This window comes from Pseudophryne corroboree, chromosome 7, assembly GCF_028390025.1.
Source record: "Pseudophryne corroboree isolate aPseCor3 chromosome 7, aPseCor3.hap2, whole genome shotgun sequence".
Lineage (NCBI taxonomy): Eukaryota > Metazoa > Chordata > Amphibia > Anura > Myobatrachidae > Pseudophryne > Pseudophryne corroboree.
The window spans coordinates 382,091,007-382,109,394 of record NC_086450.1 but is presented as its reverse complement, the minus strand read 5'-3'; the positions used below and the strand labels follow the sequence as shown (position 1 = coordinate 382,109,394).

The 18,388-nt window shown below is 46.1% G+C and overlaps 1 protein-coding gene across 2 annotated transcripts in view; it reads left to right on the top strand.

Moving 5' to 3' along the window:
- Positions 1 to 5,046: 5,046 nt before the first annotated feature.
- Positions 5,047 to 18,388, top strand: part of UBE2I (ubiquitin conjugating enzyme E2 I) — a 67,138-nt gene continuing 53,796 nt past the window's right edge. Inside the window, exon 1 of one of the 2 annotated variants that reach the window (XM_063934570.1) lies at positions 5,047 to 5,207. The gene's annotated coding sequence lies outside the window, so the exon portion shown is untranslated. The remainder of the gene's footprint in view (positions 5,208 to 18,388) is intronic. The other variant, XM_063934571.1, reaches the window with a different exon arrangement.

The window sequence follows — 18,388 nt, the reverse complement described above, 5'->3', positions numbered from 1 at the left end:
GGCCGGATACGCCCGCAGTAACACAAATAACACGCTTCTATAAATGTAAACGATATTTAACTATAATCGCTTACTAACACCACACAGTATCTCCTGTATAAACCTTTATAACTGGGTCAGGCTGCGTGTGTGTTTTACACTTACTCCCTTAAATATTACTCTTTACTTTTAGCTAGCAACAAATTTCTCAGCACGTGATCAATGCTAATGGCAAACAAGAGGGTAAATATGCAAAATACACAAATAAAATACAGGTGTGTGCGTGTGTTACGTGTGTTGCGTGCGCAGTTGGCACCAAACAGAAATTAAACAGATTAAAAAAAACAAACAATAGCTTTACGTTCTTACCTTCCGGATCCCACCAGCATCCCTTCAAACCAAGCGGAGCAGACGCTTATCTAATCAGCACTAATGTATCCCCGACTGTTATGATTCCAATACTCCGGTCTGGGGAGATCTTATAGCAAGGACCCGAGTACTGGAACGTAATGCTGGGAAATGGGAGTGGGAACGGGAATAGCCCCTGGCGCCCTATCTCCGTTGTCTCGCCCGTGTTGTCAGAAATCTCTTGTGAGACTATGGTTGCTTGAGCCCATGGCAGCCGCGTTTGAAGGGCGGATTACGTCTGCCCAACTCCGATGCCCCCTCAGGTCTTAATGGGAGACAAAGAGAAATCCGAGACAGGGTGATAACAAGGGGCCCTCTAACTAAACAACAAAGCCAGGGGCTATACACTAACTTTAAACTAGAGTATGTACGGAAAAACCGCCAGGGAAAAGGACAACCAAAATACCCACTTGTCCACTCTCCTACTCGGCACCGCCGAGTTCCGGAGAGGACTGTGGGAGTGGAAACCTCCGCAAATGCTCCAAAACAGAATACGAGATGAAGCGACCTAGGCCGCAGCACGCGGCAGAGCCGCCACTCACGAAAACCACTTGAGGTCCTCTAGCGACTGTTGCGGGTAATTGAGGACCGGAAGGCTCCTTGGGATGAGATGACAACTCCAAGATTCAGGAACTCTGAGGACAGGAATGACCGGACACAGCAGAACTGGAACAGACGTTCAGCAAACCAAAGCAGCATGCAGGAAGCTATAACCGGCGTCTGTGTGAAGCACTGAGAAGGCTTTAAGCACTGCATCCTCCAATCAGGGTTCAGAGGCCGATTAACATAAATGTCGTGCAGCTGCCTTGCTGCACGACCAGAAGACCAGTGTGTTTAATTACTTGATTGACCCTGCAACGGGGAACGCGGTCCGCCCGTGGCGTCCCCGTTGCTAGGGTCCTGGCGGCTGAGCGCGCCCGGCATCCTAGCATTGCTAGGGACCTGGCGGCTCAGCGCGCACGGCGTCCCAGCGTTGCTAGGGACCCGGCGGCTCAGCACGCACGGCGTCCCAGCGTTGCTAGGGACCCGGCGGCTCAGCCCGCTCGGCGTCCCTAGTTGCTAGGCGCCGGGCCGCAACGAGATCTCGGACCACGGCGCCTAACACCGACCACAAAACGGCTAACAGGGGATACTACCTTCCCGCCGTTTGCTGATAGATAAAAGTCTGCCTTGTCCTGCTAGGCTGCGGATATGAGGAGAACCGGACGAGCTCCCAATTGATAAAGTCAATTATTATCTTCAAACATAAAGCTATACACTATTTCCGTGGAGCCGCTATGGCCGCTAGACCACGTGCACGTGCTACGCACTTTGTACGCTATTTGCGTACAGAGTCCCGCACGTGGTACGCACTTGGCGTACACACGCTGCGCTGAGTGTACGGAATACACACAGCGGGCGCACACACAGTTGATAACCCTTAAACCTTGTTAATAAAACACTGTAAGAATATGCTTATACTCTAAACCTTAGTAGTCAAATACTGTAATGATGTAACGCTTAAAAACCTTAACAATGTGTATGCTGTTTGAGCGATTGAGACGCTAAGAGAGCCCTTTGCAGGAAAGTGAAAACACAACACCGGGTTTGGTTAAAACCACAGCAGCTCTAACACTGCCGTGGATTATTCAGAGAAAAAGGGGAAAACAGTACAAGTTATACACTACAAGCTAACACAGAAATCTAACAGAATAACAGAGAATAAGACGAACAATGGCTACAGAGAATATACATACGTGGGGAATCTTTTGCAAGCGCGACCTGGAATCCAGTCCTCAGCTATTCAGGTAGAAAGCCTTCAGAGACATGAGGCTGGCCAGGCAACAGTGGTCTTTATATACACAACATACATTCACAATACAATGGTACCTGTAATCTCATTGTTCATTGGACACAGGGATGTGTCTCTACATTACAGCAAAGGTCATAGGTGGATTTGAACAGGTGGGCTGTGTCTTTCCCCAACTGCTCTGGTGGGAGGTATCCTCAGGATTCCCGCCGCATGTGTAATTTACAGCAAATACAGTTAATGTTCATAATCTACTTCTGTACATAACTATACGCAGGAGCGAGCGATCCTTTCCTAACTAACCTCGGAATGTTACCCTTAAAACCCTACAGCTGGATACTAGACACCACCTTTCAACCTTTATCTGACCCTTCCTATCATGCAAAGAGGAATCTCTCTGTCCAGGAACAGTTTAAACTAATCATACTCGCTGACATGGTCTAGGGAAATATTAACTACAAAATGCACTATTTGGGTTAAATATGCTACGATCGAGTCGCACGCTACACGCTCACAAACTCCGCCGTAAATACACATCTTATGCGCACGAGACGCTGGAGCGTCCCCTACGCAACTTGCGGGTATGTGTACGCACGGGGGAACAGGTGCACGAGCAGCGTGCATGTGCATGAGGGGTTAGTACAAGGGGTACGCATCATGATATTTTTCGACTTTGACAATGGAGATAAAGTGCACGGAGATAAAGTACCAGCCAATGAGCTCCTGTCATTTTTCAATCACAGCCTGTGACATGGTGATTGGCTGGTACTTTATCTCCTTTCTTTTCTTAGTAAATAGACCCCTTAATTAGCACCTCAACCAATTTGATTTAACCATCCATGTTGAGCCATGGATATACCTAAACTGGACCGTTGGGGTGCCTTGAAGACCACATTTGAGAATCTCTGCCGTAAACTAGGTACACACTATACAATTATCTGTCATATAATCTGCCAGATCTAGCTGGTTGGATTGAAAATTTGGTAATGTATTGATTTGGTAATGGACTGATTTGAAAATTTGGTAATGGTCGATTGTCATTTGCTCTCATCCATTACCAAATTTTCATTCCAACCAGCTAGCTCTGGCAGATAATTGTATAGTGTATACCTAGTTACTGTATATTCTTTCAAAAAATGTCCCTGTAGAGACAGATATACAAGACATAATCAAAATCTGGTTCTAATCTGGAACATTTACAAAATATGTTCCAGGTATACCTACACTCACGGAATCTCCAGGAGACACCTAAATCTTGGGTGGCTCTCCTGGACTCCACGAAGGGTAGTCATACTCTCAGAACCTGCTGTTGCTGCCTACCCTCTTTCATGAGTTTTCCTATGGATATCAGTCCTATTTTACACAGTAGTTGCAGAAAAATGTACATATTATTACTGTTGTTGGAATAACACCATTACTATAAAATATTTATCTGTAGTAGACAGAGCATCACAATAATCTAAGGAATCACATGTACAGTAGAGTGGGAATGAACTGAGTGAATTTAAGCCATAATAAATATTATGGGGTCTGTTTACTAAGCCTTGGAGAAAGACAAAGTGGACGGTGAGAAAGTACCAGCCAATCAGCTCCTAACTATCCTGTTAGAGGCTGCGCTTCAAAAATGACAGGAGCTGGTTGGTTGGAACGTTATCTCTCTCCACTGTCTCTCCCTCTACAAGATTTATTTAAAAATAAAACAAAAAAACACCATAAATGTTCAGTTAAACTTCCATAGGAAATGCAAATAAAAATGTCACACCACTTAATTACAAAATGTCTGCATATTACTGTATTTATACAGCAGCAGCTGTTCTAGCTGTCAGTGTCACTTTATTGCATGTTGAAGCAGATGAAGTTGAATATAAGTTCAATAAACACATGTGCAAACAGAACAATGTTGGCCTAGGATTTCAAAATATTTTATTTCTTGTTAAAAACAAACAGTAGTTCCACTGTCCCTATACAATATAATACAGCAATTAATAACAATACCAATACCAATTGTTTTATTGAGTCAATATTATCAAACACAGGGGACTATAGTCATGTTATCTGCCCTCTCCCCAGTGTGGTCCCCTCCATTCCCCATATATTACAGCTCATATTACATGACTGCTATCATGTAACACTTAGGGACCATCTGCAATCTTCCCTTCTGCTCTCTCTCACAGAGGTGCGCCTTCCTTACGGCCCCAGTGATTGGCCCGTATATTCCATCTCCGCCCACTCCATGGCGGCAGCGCCAATCAGATGCGAGCTCTCTCCGCGCCGGAGCCGGGCTCTCGTTGACGGACGAGGAAAATCCCTTAGCAATTTTAGGCCTCGCACCGTACTACGGGGTCAATACACGAGCCCCGCCCCTATTCCTCGATATATATCGATGACTGTCCTACTGCCCTGGCAATATATAGTGCCTACGGGCGGTTATCGGTCTCGAACGCCAAGCTGCAGCTTGTTACACATTCCCCGGGGCCTAGTACTTCAACCCGACTGGCGCTTTGTAGACGGTCCCTAATATTTAGAACGCGGCTCCTTTAAGCGTGTAGCTGTCTTAGGAGTTGCCTGCGCAAACAAAAAAAAGTAATTTATCGCAAATAAAATGTAAATAGTGACTGACAGGCCTGCGGGGGCGATGTGACCGCTGTAATATCACTGCTGCAGCCGGTATTTATTATCAGCCATTTAGCGATAGATCGGGACCCGGGTCCCCGATGTCAGGCGGGGGCACGCTGGCGGGACCGTCACCAGTCCCGGGGCAGTGTAATCCTGTCATCTGGCGGGCGGCTGCCCTCTATCTACAGCGGAACACGCCCGCGGGCTGGGTGGCACCCGGGGATCTGGCGGGGTGTTTTCCCGTACAGGCATGTGCCGGGGCAGCCCGGGACTGGGGTCCTTGTGACATGAGGTCCTATTTAGTCTGGGTCAAGCTCAGTACCGCTTCAGGAGGGAAACTTCAGGGGCTTTGTCCCGAGACAAAGAGCAGTCGCCGCAGCGGAGCCCGGATTGTCAGGGGGTGAAGCCACTGCAGGTGAGCGGGCCCCGGGGGGCCACACGGAGAAGGGGGACACTGGAGCCTCCACCCCCCTCCCGGCATCGCGGTGACATGGGGAGGGTGCTGCATCGTGAGCTGGGACCGGGAGGTGCCGCTGCCCCTGGATTCGGACCAACATCCGGCGAGTCCCCGATGATCCCGGCTGTTGCCCATGTGCCGTGCCCGCACAGTGCCATCTCCCTGCCGCGAGAGGAGGAGGAGGGGTCCCGCGCACCCCATGGCGGTCCCGCAGCGCCCCCTCTCTCCCATTCATTCCCATCCTCCTCATCAGTGCGGCGCCTCTGCTGCCCGCGGTCACCCGGCACCTGCAGCCCCGGCCCTGCCCGGCACACACCTGCGCCCTGTATATGTCATATCTTCCTATAGCTCCTTACCTGCTACTGCTCCCCCACACCTGCGCCCTGTATATATCATATCTATCCATAACTTCTCTCCTGATACTGCCGCCCCACACACATACTCCCCATTACCCACACCTGTGCCCCGTGTATAACATTTCTTCCTATAGCCATACCTCCCAAAATGACCCTCTCCAGGAGGGACAGAATGCTCTGCTCCTGGACTTCCCTCTTAATTTGTGATTACCATCACCTGTGCTGAAACACCTTTCTTATCCATTAACCTGTCCAAAACAGGTGCCGGCAATCCTAGAGAAAGGGAAAAGTCAAGAAGCAGAGCATTGTGTCCCTCCTGGAGAGGGTCATGTTGGGAGGTATGCTATAGCTACTTATCTGATACTATCCCCACACACACACAAACACTAATTTCCCATCACCACACCTGTGCCTTGTATATAACATCTGATACGTCCTCACCTGATATTGCTTCCCCCCCACACACATTCCTCATTACCCTGCACCTGTGCCCTGTATATGTCATGGGCTGGGATCATGTGACCAGCGGTCAGCATCCTGATGCTGGGATCCTGGCTGCTAAAATGCAGACATCGGGGTGAGTGCAGCGAAGTCCCTTGCAGGCTCGCTGGGCAACCATGAGTGGGACTAATCCCTGTGTGTTGACATTCTGCCGGTCGGCATTTCAAGTGGACGAGATCCCAGAGTGTGTGTACTGACCGCCGGGATCCCGACAGCTGATAACGTGACTACATCCCTATGTGATATATCTATAGCTCCTTGCCTGTTATTGCTTCCCCCACACACATTACCCCACATCTGTGCCTTGTATATATCACTTCTTCCTATAGCTCCTCACCTGATGCTGCTCTTGTGCACTGCTGCCCCACACACTCTGCCTATGTCACATCTGTGCCCTGTATATAGCATGTCTGTAGCACAGGCATGTTCAAACTGCAGCCCTCCAGCTGTTGAGAAACTACACATCCCAGCATGCCCTGACACAGCTTTAGCATTCTCTGACAGCAAAACTGTCAGGGCGTGCTGGGATATGTAGTTTCACAACAGCTGGAGGGCCGCGGTTTGGACATGCCTGCAGTGTAGCGTCTCCTCTCATACCGGCCTTGTGCACCGCTTCCCCACACGTTCCCCATTACCCTGCACCCTTTATATATTGTCTCTCTATGGCTCCTCCTCTGCTGCTGGCCTGGTGCACTGCTCCCTCTCCTCACACTTGTCAGAGACAAGGAAGTTATCTCCCTGCACCCTGTCCCAATCTCTGCTATATTGGGTATAACAGCCCCTGGAGGGATGTTGGATTTAGACACCGTTTAGGAAACCTTGATGAACCTGTCCTAACAAAAAGAAAAAATTCACCCTTATTAGGGGCCTGATTGGATGCAAACCCGATTTTTACACAGTTGAGCGATTATCTGCTGACTGCGCATGCTCCTCAATGGTCTTGCGATGTTGGTTGCAGTGAGGATTTATTTGGAAAGATATTGAGTCAGGGACCGTGTGGAGGGGAAAAATACAGGTGTCTTGACTTTATCAGGGTGTGTCTCAGCCTGCATCTGCGATCCTGTACGCAGCTACAATAGCTGCAGTGTCTTACCTCCTGAGGCCATGATCTGCGACCAATGCTGCGTCTCTGTGCAAAGCTGCCGATGGGTATCGCCATATAAATCCAGACTGCTGTGGCATTTGCATATTTTTGCACAGTCGCTGTGAACACTTTTCAGTACATCACTGCATTAGGCCTTAGAAATTGAGGCATTGGCTTTATGTAGGATTGGACAAATTTATTGAGCAGCTTTCCCTAATAGTGCCAAATGCATGCTGAGCAGTAGTTTCCCAAAAAGCCCAAGATGCTATCCTGTGTTTGGCATGGAAAGCTTACGGATGGGCTTTTCTAGTAGTAGTAGTAGTAGTAGTAGTAGTAGTATAGTCGATGATTGGCCGTTTATTTATATTGAAGGAAAATATCCCACACGAAAAAATTAATCTGCGATAACTGTCCCATTTTCACGGCCAGGATTGCAAAAAACTCATTGAGCTCCATTCAATTTGGCGTGAATTGAGCAGTGCTGTGAAGGAGCTCCCGAAGCTATTAAATTCAGCATGATTTTATGTCGGAAAATGCCAGTTCTCACGCCTTTAAACATGGTGTTTAGTCGCGAGAACTGGCATTCTCTGACTTTAAGTGCCAGGCACGATGCTGTTTCTGGTGAGCTAAGGGCAAAAAACAGCATTGTGCCAGTAGTTTGCTAGGATTTCTGCTCGCACCCCGGGAGGGGTGCAAGAAGGAATCCTCACCACTGGCATAACATTGCGCTGAATCGAATAGCTCCAGGAGCTCCTTACCGGCGCTGTTCAATTCACACTGAATTGAATAGAGTCCGTGAACTCGGGAACTTATCCCAGATCCTGTGTGTTTTAGTGCAAAAAAATGGGTATTGCACCGCACACAAAAAACGGTATAATGGAATTTCCCAATAATGAACATTGGGGGGAAAAAAATCGCAATTGAATATCCCCCTTATTGGGTTTGTAGATTATTTTTATTTTTTTCATTATTAAGAGAGCTGGTTTTTATCTACCATTAGTTTCTTATATAGCGCATCAAATTCTGTTACACTTTAAATTGGAAACATTGATAAAACAAAACTGGGTAATAAGTCATAGAGGTAGGAAGGCCCTGCTCGCAAGCTTACAATATGAAAATAGCATCAGATTGTGCAAAAAGCAAATACAGATGTAGGTGAATGACCTCTTTTAAACATTGCCTTAAATAAAATCAGAAAACATGAACTGTAACAATCCCATCTGAACTAGCCTTCAGTGTAAAAATGTAGCCACTCATCATGGCTACATCTAGGCGTGAATGCGTCTTAGTTGCGCCCCATACAAACTTTGTATGGGGCAGCAAAAGGCACTACTAGGCGTGGACGTGCATGTGGCGCCTAGTTGTAGACACGATGAGTGTGGCTGGCGTCATCTGTACACTGAAAGCTAGTTCAGACCTGTAATAAGTGTTAAGTTGTGAAGCCTATGTGCAGAGGCGATGGGAGACTATAGAATGGTGCTAAAGGCCCATACACACTGGGCGATTTTGAGCTCCCTTTTGCTGTGTTGAGCTGCTTTCAGCTCAATACCGCCCAGTGTGTATGCCCCGGCAATCGGCGCTGATGCGCGCGCTCCCGCTTCATCGTGGGCGGCAGTCGTTCATCTGCTGGTATCACCAGCAGATGAATGGTGGGGTGAACGGCTTTCTATAGCGTTCTGCTATGAAAAGCTGTTCGACATCGCTGGGTAGGGGGGAAAATAGATTTTAAGCCCAGCGATGTCAGTGATCATCGCTGTGCATACACGCTGGGCAAAAACGCCCAGTGTGTATACACCTTTACAGCAGTGAGGTCGAAGGCTTCGGAGGCACTGGCTATTATCGAATGGAGATATCGCATATATTACACTGCTCAAAAAAATAAAGGGAACACTAAAATAACACATCCTAGATCTGAATGAATGAAATATTCTTATTAAATACTTTGTTCTTTACATAGTTGAATGTGCTGACAACAAAATCACACAAAAATTATCAATGGAAATCAAATTTATTAACCCATGGAGGTCTGGATTTGGAGTCACACTCAAAATTAAAGTGGAAAAACACACTACAGGCTGATCCAACTTTGATGTAATGTCCTTAAAACAAGTCAAAATGAGGCTCAGTAGTGTGTGTGGCCTCCACGTGCCTGTATGACCTCCCTACAACGCCTGGGCATGCTCCTGATGAGGTGGCGGATGGTCTCCTGAGGGATCTCCTCCCAGACCTGGACTAAAGCATCCGCCAACTCCTGGACAGTCTGTGGTGCAACGTGGCGTTGGGGGATGGAGCGAGACATGATGTCCCAGATGTGCTCAATTGGATTCAGGTCTGGGGAACGGGCGGGCCAGTCCATAGCATCAATGCCTTCGTCTTGCAGGAGCTGCTGAGGCACTCCAGCCACATGAGGTCTAGCATTGTCTTGCATTAGGAGGAACCCGGGGCCAACCGCACCAGCATATGGTCTCACAAGGGGTCTGAGGATCTCAGCTCGGTACCTAATGGCAGTCTGGCTAGCACATGGAGGGCTGTGCGGCCCCCCCCAAAAAATGCCACCCTACACCATTACACCACCCTACAGGATCGACTGCCAAACCGGTCATGCTCGAGGATGTTGCAGGCAGCAGAACGTTCTCCTTGGCGTCTCCAGACTCTGTCACGATCAGAAACAGACACCATGAGGGTTGTATGAGGGCCTGACGTCCACAGGTGGGGGTTGTGCTTACAGCCCAACACAGTGCAGGACGTTTGGCATTTGCCAGAGAACACCAAGATTGGCAAATTCGCCACTGGCGCCCTGTGCTCTTCACAGATGAAAGCGGGTTCTCACTGAACACATGTGACAGACGTGACAGAGTCTGGAGACGCCAAGGAGAATGTTCTGCTGACTGCAACATCCTCCAGCATGACCGGTTTGGCAGTGGGTCAGTAATGGTGTGGGGTGGCATTTCTTTGGGGGGCCGCACAGCCCTCTATGTGCTCAACAGAGGTAGCCTGACTGCTGTTAGGTACCGAGATGAGATCCTCAGACCCCTAGTGAGACCATATTCTGGTGCGGTTGGCCCTGGGTTCCTCCTTATGCCAGACAATGCTAGACCTCATGTGGCTGGAGTGTGTCAGCAGTTCCTGCAAGACAAAGGCATTGATGCTATGGACTGGCCCGCCCGTTCCCCAGACCTGAATCCAATTGAGCACATCTGGGACATCATGTCTCGCTCCATCCACCAATGCCACGTTGCATCACAGACTGTCTAGGAGTTGGCGGATGCTTTAGTCCAGGTCTGGGAGGAGATCCCTCAGGAGACCATCCGCCACCTCATCAGGAGCATGCCCAGGCGTTGTAGGGAGGTCATACAGGCACGTGGAGGCCACACACACTACTGAGCCTCATTTTGACTTGTTTTAAGGACATTACATCAAAGTTGGATCAGCCTGTAGTGTGTTTATCCACTTTAATTTTGAGTGTGACTCCAAATCCAGACCTCCATGGGTTAATAAATTTGATTTCCATTGATTTTTGTGTGATTTTGATGCCGACACATTCAACTATGTAAAGAACAAAGTATTTAATAAGAATATTTCATTCATTCAGATCTAGGATGTGTTGTTTTAAGGGTTCGCTTTATAATATATATATATATATATATATTTTATTGTACCAAATTATTTTAGTGTTGTGAAAAATCAATTGTTTTTGGCTTCGTCTAAGTAATGGATGTCTGACTGGCAATATTCAGTTGTTCTGATGGTCACGGGCGCCCAGTTCTTTAAGTGCTAGTCGTGCCGAAATGCACATGGTTTAGATGCCTGCAGCGGCTTAACCCATACAAAGCTCTTGTATGCCGTAGAAACGGCAGTTTGGGCTCCCAAAAGTCCAACTGTTCGTGGATTCCTGCTCGCTACCTCAGTAGGCGGTGAGCAGATCGAATGGGTTCCCACGGAACACGCGCCGATGGCAAAACAATTGAAGAGCTCGCATTGTTTGCCCATTACCTAGTGTTCACTCTAGAAGTGAAATGGGGCATGGTGCCGGACTCCGGGGGTATATGTGCGCGCGTGCCCCAAATGGGGTGTGACCACGCAAATTAGGGGGCGTGACCACGCCTATGTCATTTTGGTGGGAGGTGCGGCCCACAGATGCTACTATAGAGGGTGTCTGTGGCCGGCGATGTCACTTTTGGGAGCGTGCCCAGCACCTCCGTCGGTGCTGGGCTTCCCCTAGCTCTCTCCCAATGCGTGAATGGATGCCGCTCGCATGCGCACGGCATCTTTACACGCTGGGAGGGCAGGAAGCGGGCAGCTGTTCTAGCAGGGTGCCGCAAAAGGGGCAGGGCGGGTTTTGCCTGCTATAAAACGGGCAGGGCGAGGCGCCCTGCTAAAACAGCCTGGAGTGAACACTATTATGGGCACCCGAACACATTTCCCACTTATAATTAGAACTTTGCTCAAGTACTTCAGTTCCTTCTCCACTGTCACAGTGAAGTCCTCCTGTTACTGGCATAAAAACCCACCAGGGCTGACCCTGCTTGAAACCAAGTCACTCCCTATTATGGGAGGATATCCTTTCGCATGGAAATATGGACTTTGACCGCGAATTTTACCCAATGGCCATTAGTAAACACTCGGCTGTTATCTCGACCCGCGATAAACCCCTATTCAATTTTCTGTAATTAGCAGCGATAATTCTCCATATGATTTACTACAGTTTCACTTCATCACCTCTGAGCAGGTGATAAGCTTGGGGAGAATCCCTATTTTCAGGTAAAAATTTCAGGATTTGGTTCAGAACACCTAGGACACTCCCCTGAATGACAACATAGGCGCTTTTAAGAATTTAATTATTTTTAATTGGCCAATAATGATGTCATTTTGGGAGGGGTTAAAGAACTGGAAATTGGGGTATAAATGGGACAGGTATATTGGGGTTCTATGAGTGGGACAAGTGGTTTTTAGACTTGCAGGTGGGAGTAATTTGTTTTTAAATTTGGCTTTAATTGACCCAAATACTGTACTCATACCCATTTTATGTACCCCCAATTTAATTTAAGCACTTGCATTTTATCATTTTTTCATTTAAAAAATGCATATAAAAGCCACTGACCGAATTTAAGTACCCCAAATCTTTATATTATAACCACTAATAGATTTTTACTGTTTTCCTTAGTTTTGCTTTTTTGGGGGTACAGTCAGATTTCCCCATTGTCTCCTACACTTTTTCCCTGGTTTTGAGAACAAGAATTATCGTAAGTATCCCATTTTTGCAAATTTGCAGTAGGATAGGTCAAAACGCAGGAACATGCAAAACTCTGATAAGCCGCTTTTTGCTGTAATGTTTAGACAATTTCTACAGAAAGTCTGATCACTGAAATTAATTAGGGTTATCACGGCTAATTAATTTCCCCCCCTCTGTCTAAATGCAACCTACACTGTATGATGGCCAAAGCTTTCCGGGGAGTTTACTTCCTGGTAGCAGTTACCTGGCTCTGTATGTCTGGAGTTCTGTAATCCTCATTTGATAGGAAACCAGTAGCGCTCCAGGGTGCGTTATTCAGACCCTTCTTGAAAGAGCTAATCTGTCATCTCCCTCAGTGGAAGAATAAGACCTCTTCAGGGTCAGCAGACTTAAGACTTTTCCTTCACCGCAAGGGTGGGTGTGGTGATGCCTGTTGGCGAAGGTTCTGCCTGAGCTACCCTTAAGACACAGTCATCCGTTCCTCCAGAAAGACTTCTTCTATGCTGTAATTATGACAGGACTACACATTAACGCCTCCTAATTAGCTACTCCTTTTCTTCATTTGCTATCTAACATATAGAATCTGATCTTCAAAAGTAATTGAGACTAATCATGCAGCAGGTGTGGCCTGGGTATGGATTACAATTAGGTTGGGCCTGGTGGATGCTGAGAATATTTGACAGTAACAAAGGATTGCGTGTAAGGGTGTGTCAACTATAAAGATAAACGCAGGTGATTATATGCATACCTCCCAACTGTCCTCATTTTCACAGGACAGTCCCGTTTTGTGGGGCTGTCCCATCCGCAGGCCGCAGTGTCCTGCGGTGGGTGGCTGGGTAGGCATTTGGGAGGCTCCTGCACTCTCTGCCCTGCTTAGCAGAGCAGTGGTGAATAGACGTTATGCGCACAGCGTCTATTCATGGGAGACAGAGGGAGAGGGGGCATGCCAGCAGCTCACACAGCACTGGGCATGCCCCCTCAGTGACGGTAAACGTGGGCGCGGCATGTGATCATGGCACTGCCGTGAGGCCACCCCCCCTTTTCGGGAGCATGAGGAAGTCGCGCTCTTCTATTTGAAGATAGTGGGAGGTATGTATCTGAGTTTACAATGGCTGATCGTAATCACAAAAAGTAGTAAAAAAAATTTCCGTAAATAATTCTAGTCATATCTTGAATTTGACGTTACATCTATTTTCATACAACTTGTATGGGTCAAATCAACGCACTGTTTGTTAAAATATTACCTCGCCAGCTCAGATTTTGTTCAAATTTGGTATACAGAGATTATATGTGTAGTCGTAAGAAAAAAACTAAATTTTATTTAAATCTCGTGCTGTTTCCAAATTATGGCCATGTAAAGTCTTCGAAAAACTGTCAAATGAACAACCAGCATATCTTCAAATTGTCACAGCTGCTCTCCTAATTAAGCTAGAGGTGGGAGTGGTGTAATTTTACTGTTTGTGTGTGTTTTTTTTTTTTTTGTTTTTTTTTAATTTTATCTTACACTTCTGTCCTTTTCTTATAATATACAACACAGTAGACTCTGAGCACGATTCAATTCGATAACAGTTGAATAGCGCTGGGAATTAGCTCCCGGGGCTGTTCAATACAGCACCCTGTGACACCCAACAACGGGAATTCTTCATGTACACCCGGAGGGTGCGAGCAAAAATCTGACAAAAGTGCAGGGGAGATGCTGATTTCTGCCCTAAGCGTAGCTGAAACAGCGTTGCGCCGGGCAATTAAATCAGAGAATGCCGGTTCTCACGATAAAATTCCCTGTTAGTCCAGGAGAACGAGCATTCTCGACTTACCACTGCGCTGTATTAAATAGCCCATGAAGCTAATTCCTGGCACTATTCAACGGTTATCGAATTGAATTATGCCCTTTAAGAGGAAAAAGCTTTACCAAATTCAAACTAAACTTTTTGATCATTATCTCAAGAAGTCCGTCGACAAAGTTCAAAAAAATTCAGGAAACAGTCTATACTAATGTTAAATGTTTGTAAAAATGTAAAAGTTGGAGGATAATGGGTTTATAGGTAAAAATACTTTTAAAGCAAGGTAGTTTTATAAAAAAAAAAAAGCCAGGTGAACTACAAGTAGTAATAAGTAAGTACAGGTCGAGTATCCCATATCCAAATATTCCGAAATACGGACTTTTTTGAGTGAGATAGTGAAATCTTTGTTTTTTTTGATGGCTCAATGTACACAAACTTTGTTTAATACACAAAGTTATTAAAAATATTGTATTAAATGTCCTTCAGGCTGTGTGTATATGAAACATAAATGAATTGTGTGAATGTACACACACTTTGTTTAATGCACAAAGTTATAAAAAATATTGGCTAAAATTACCTTCAGGCTGTGTGTATATGGTGTATATGAAATATAAATGCATTCTGTGCTTAGATTTAGGTCCCATCACCATGATATCTCATTATGGTAGGCAATTATTCCAAAATACGGAAAAATCCCATATCCAAAATACCTCTGGTCCCAAGCATTTTGGATAAGGGAGACTCAACCTGTAATAGATTACTACTAAATGGTGGCTTGCTTATGCAATGTACAAGAATGAAGATGAAGACTAATTAAAAGTGACCTTCCTTCATCTAGCTAGCCCTTTGCCATCATCCTTCTATCTAAGGAAGCCTGATGTACTATGGATACCTCCTAATATGTCTTATGCAAAGTGGACCCTATAACTCCAACTGGAAGAATTTATGTCTCCAGATTACACTTTAAAAACCTCTGAAGCATTGTCAAACTATCTTCACCTGACATTGTTGGCTGACTAATACAATGTCAAGTATTTCTATTCAACTTTATTTATATAATTAAACTAATGAAGCCATCCAATCTATTTACTACTTGTAATACACCTGGCTTTTTTGAATAAACTACCTTGCTTTAAAATGATTTATAACAATGAACCCACTATCCTCCCACTTTTTACATTTGGACAAAGATTTAACATTAGTATAGACTATTTCCTGAATTTTTTATTTATTTTTGAAAACTGCATGAGATAATTTACGATTGGGAATAGTAACCTGTGCCAAGTGCAGCACTTAGCGGAACAAGGCACTTTGCCCGAAGCATGGTGAGCCATGCAAGGGCACATGGTGCACTAATTGTGGTTCCCAGTCACTTTACAAAGAAAACTACACCAATTTTCTTTAAAAAAAACACAAAACTTGTGTTGACTTTTTTTCCATGTTGACCTAAAGACAGTGTTGAGCTATTTCAGATGTTGACCTAGTCACTGTCAACCTAACAATGGTCGACACTATGATCCACACCCATATACTTACCATATACCAAATTTTAGAGGGGAAGTGGCTGGCTTTCCGACGGACAGGATCCCAGTGGTTTGATATACAGATGCTGGGATCCTGAAGGATGCAATACCGGCGTCTTGATAGTGGCAGCCTGACAGCGGGATGCGCTGGCGTCCTGCCATGGGGTGGGGGGAGGCTAGGAGAAGGAGTGTTGGGGACCAGGGAGGGAGTGTTAGGTTTTGGCACATAGAAGAGGGATTTAGGGTTAGGCATCAAGCGGGGAGGTTAGGCACCGCCCAGGAGGGTTAGGGTTAGGCAGTGGATATTCTTGCATGACCAATGAGTGACTGCTCTGAATAAAGCAATGTGATGGGAGGGGTATAAGACTACTCCAGGATAAAGCTAAAACTGGTGAGGACAGACCTGATTGTATTGCAGTGCAGTGTTTGTAGAAGTTAATAATGCCGACAAGAAGGGTTTTTGTACAAGCATCTTTTATCTTGTAATCGTGAACACCTTGGCCGGGAACAAGTAATCTAATCCTAGTAGATGGCTTCTCCTTGTGCAATGAGTACCTTGAAAAACTCTGTAAGAAAAGTAATACACTAACTCGCACAATTGAGATGCTGATGACTAATCTATTTAGATTGTTTTTTTTTTTTGAGGAAGGGTCTACTAATCTGTCTTCTCTTATTAATGAGGAAGGGCCTACTAATCTGTCTTCTCATTAAATTAGAACCGAAAAGGATATCCTCAACCTACTGGAGTGAGTGTCCCAGGTGTACATTGGTCAGACTACTGAGATGCTTGGCTTATTGTGTTTACTCATTGAAACATGGGACACATGGTCATGACTAGGTAACCAAATTGGGAGCTGGTTCCAACACTCCAATGAGTATGGAAAGCAGACGAACAAACCCGTTTTATGTGTAAATAATGACTGGCTGCTGAACTGAGCAAAATGCAGGAGTTAGATGAGACCACCAAAATTCAGACTATTTGTGTGGGAGGCTTTAAAATGACAAAAGCATAGATGGCCCCTCATTCATGTTGCAGAAACATACTATACTGTGGTTACTTGTGAGAAGACTAGGTCTTTTGGTTATAGCTGCTGTAAATTAGGCTGACCACACACATTATACACTGTTGAGTCACCTTATTATGACCACCAGCTAAATAACCAAAGTAACTGCCGTGTGCAGCACGGACAGCAGCTAGACGGGCTGAGCTGTTTTAGACATGTCTGGTAGCCCCCAGGTTCATTTTGACGGTGAGTTGCTCCACTATAGAGTTTTGGTCGGCCCTCACGCACTTTCGTAGCCAATGTTCACCTCTCGCATAAATAGCACATGGTGCTCTGCAGTTTCCACGTCGGTAATTCGCAATGGTGCCATTTGTCCGGTCACGATGCACCTTCACCACAGCAGCACGCACACAGTTCACAAACTGCACTATTCCAGAAATACTGCCACCCTTGGCCCGAAAGCCGGTAATCATCCCTTTTTGAAACTGATAAATCACCCCTTTTACCCATGATAGCAACAAGTGATGTGTATGCAGACGGCCTATCTTGCACCTTATACCCACCAAGCTAGCACACGACGTTATGTATTTCAGGGGCTGCACACTGCCAACGTCAATTGTTGTTGGTGGTCATAATAATGTGACTTGAAACGTGTATGAGGGTTTTGCTTTCACCTAACTTTGCAGACAGTTGTGCTGTGGGGGGAATATATTATGCCATGAAAACCCTGATTGAGTTGAATTGAAGCTGTTCTGGTAGATATGAAATTGGATTGCCCAGTAGACTCCAGTTGCCCATGGGTTAGCTCACTGCTTGATATAGATGTTGAAAGAAGCACAGTGCAGCTTGCTTCAAATTAGACCCCTGATTCCTTAACCTGATTCTTGATTGGGAACTTTAAGGCTTATACTCGGATGATGAAAGAAAAGTTGGTCTTATTTCCATTGTAACAGATTGCTCTAATCTTCGGTACAGTATTCCTGTTTCTCTAGCATCCATGAGGGATATAGGGGGAAACTAGTATGACGGGGGTCAAAGGAGCCAGCGCACTTTAAATTTCTCTTGCGTCCTAGAGGATGCTGGGGACTCCGTAAGGACCATGGGGTATAGACGGGCTCCGCAGGAGACATGGGCACCTAAAAAGAACTTTTCCTATGGGTGTGCACTGGCTCCTCCCTCTATGCCCCTCCTCCAGACCTCAGTTAGATTCTGTGCCCAGAAGAGAAAGGGTACACTGCAGAGAGCTCTCCTGAGTTTCCTGTAGAAAAAGAATTTTGTTAGGTTTTTTTATTTTCAGGGAGTCCTGTTGGCAACAGGCTCCCTGCATCGTGGGACTGAGGGGAGAGAAGCAGACCTACTTAACTGATGGGCTCTGCTTCTTAGGCTACTGGACACCATAAGCTCCAGAGGGAGTCGGAACACAGGTCTCACCCTGGGGTTCGTCCCTGAGCAGCGCCGCCGTCCTCCTCACAGATGCCGGAAGATAGAAGCCGGGTGAGTATAAGAAGATAGAAGACATCTCAGGCGGCAGAAGACTTCAGATCTTCATGAGGCCATTGCTCCCAGACACAACACACAGAGGCAGCACTGATAAGCGCAGGGGGGGGGGGGGGGGGGGGGGGGGTGGGGGGTGAGGGCAGCAATAATCCTCAATTTT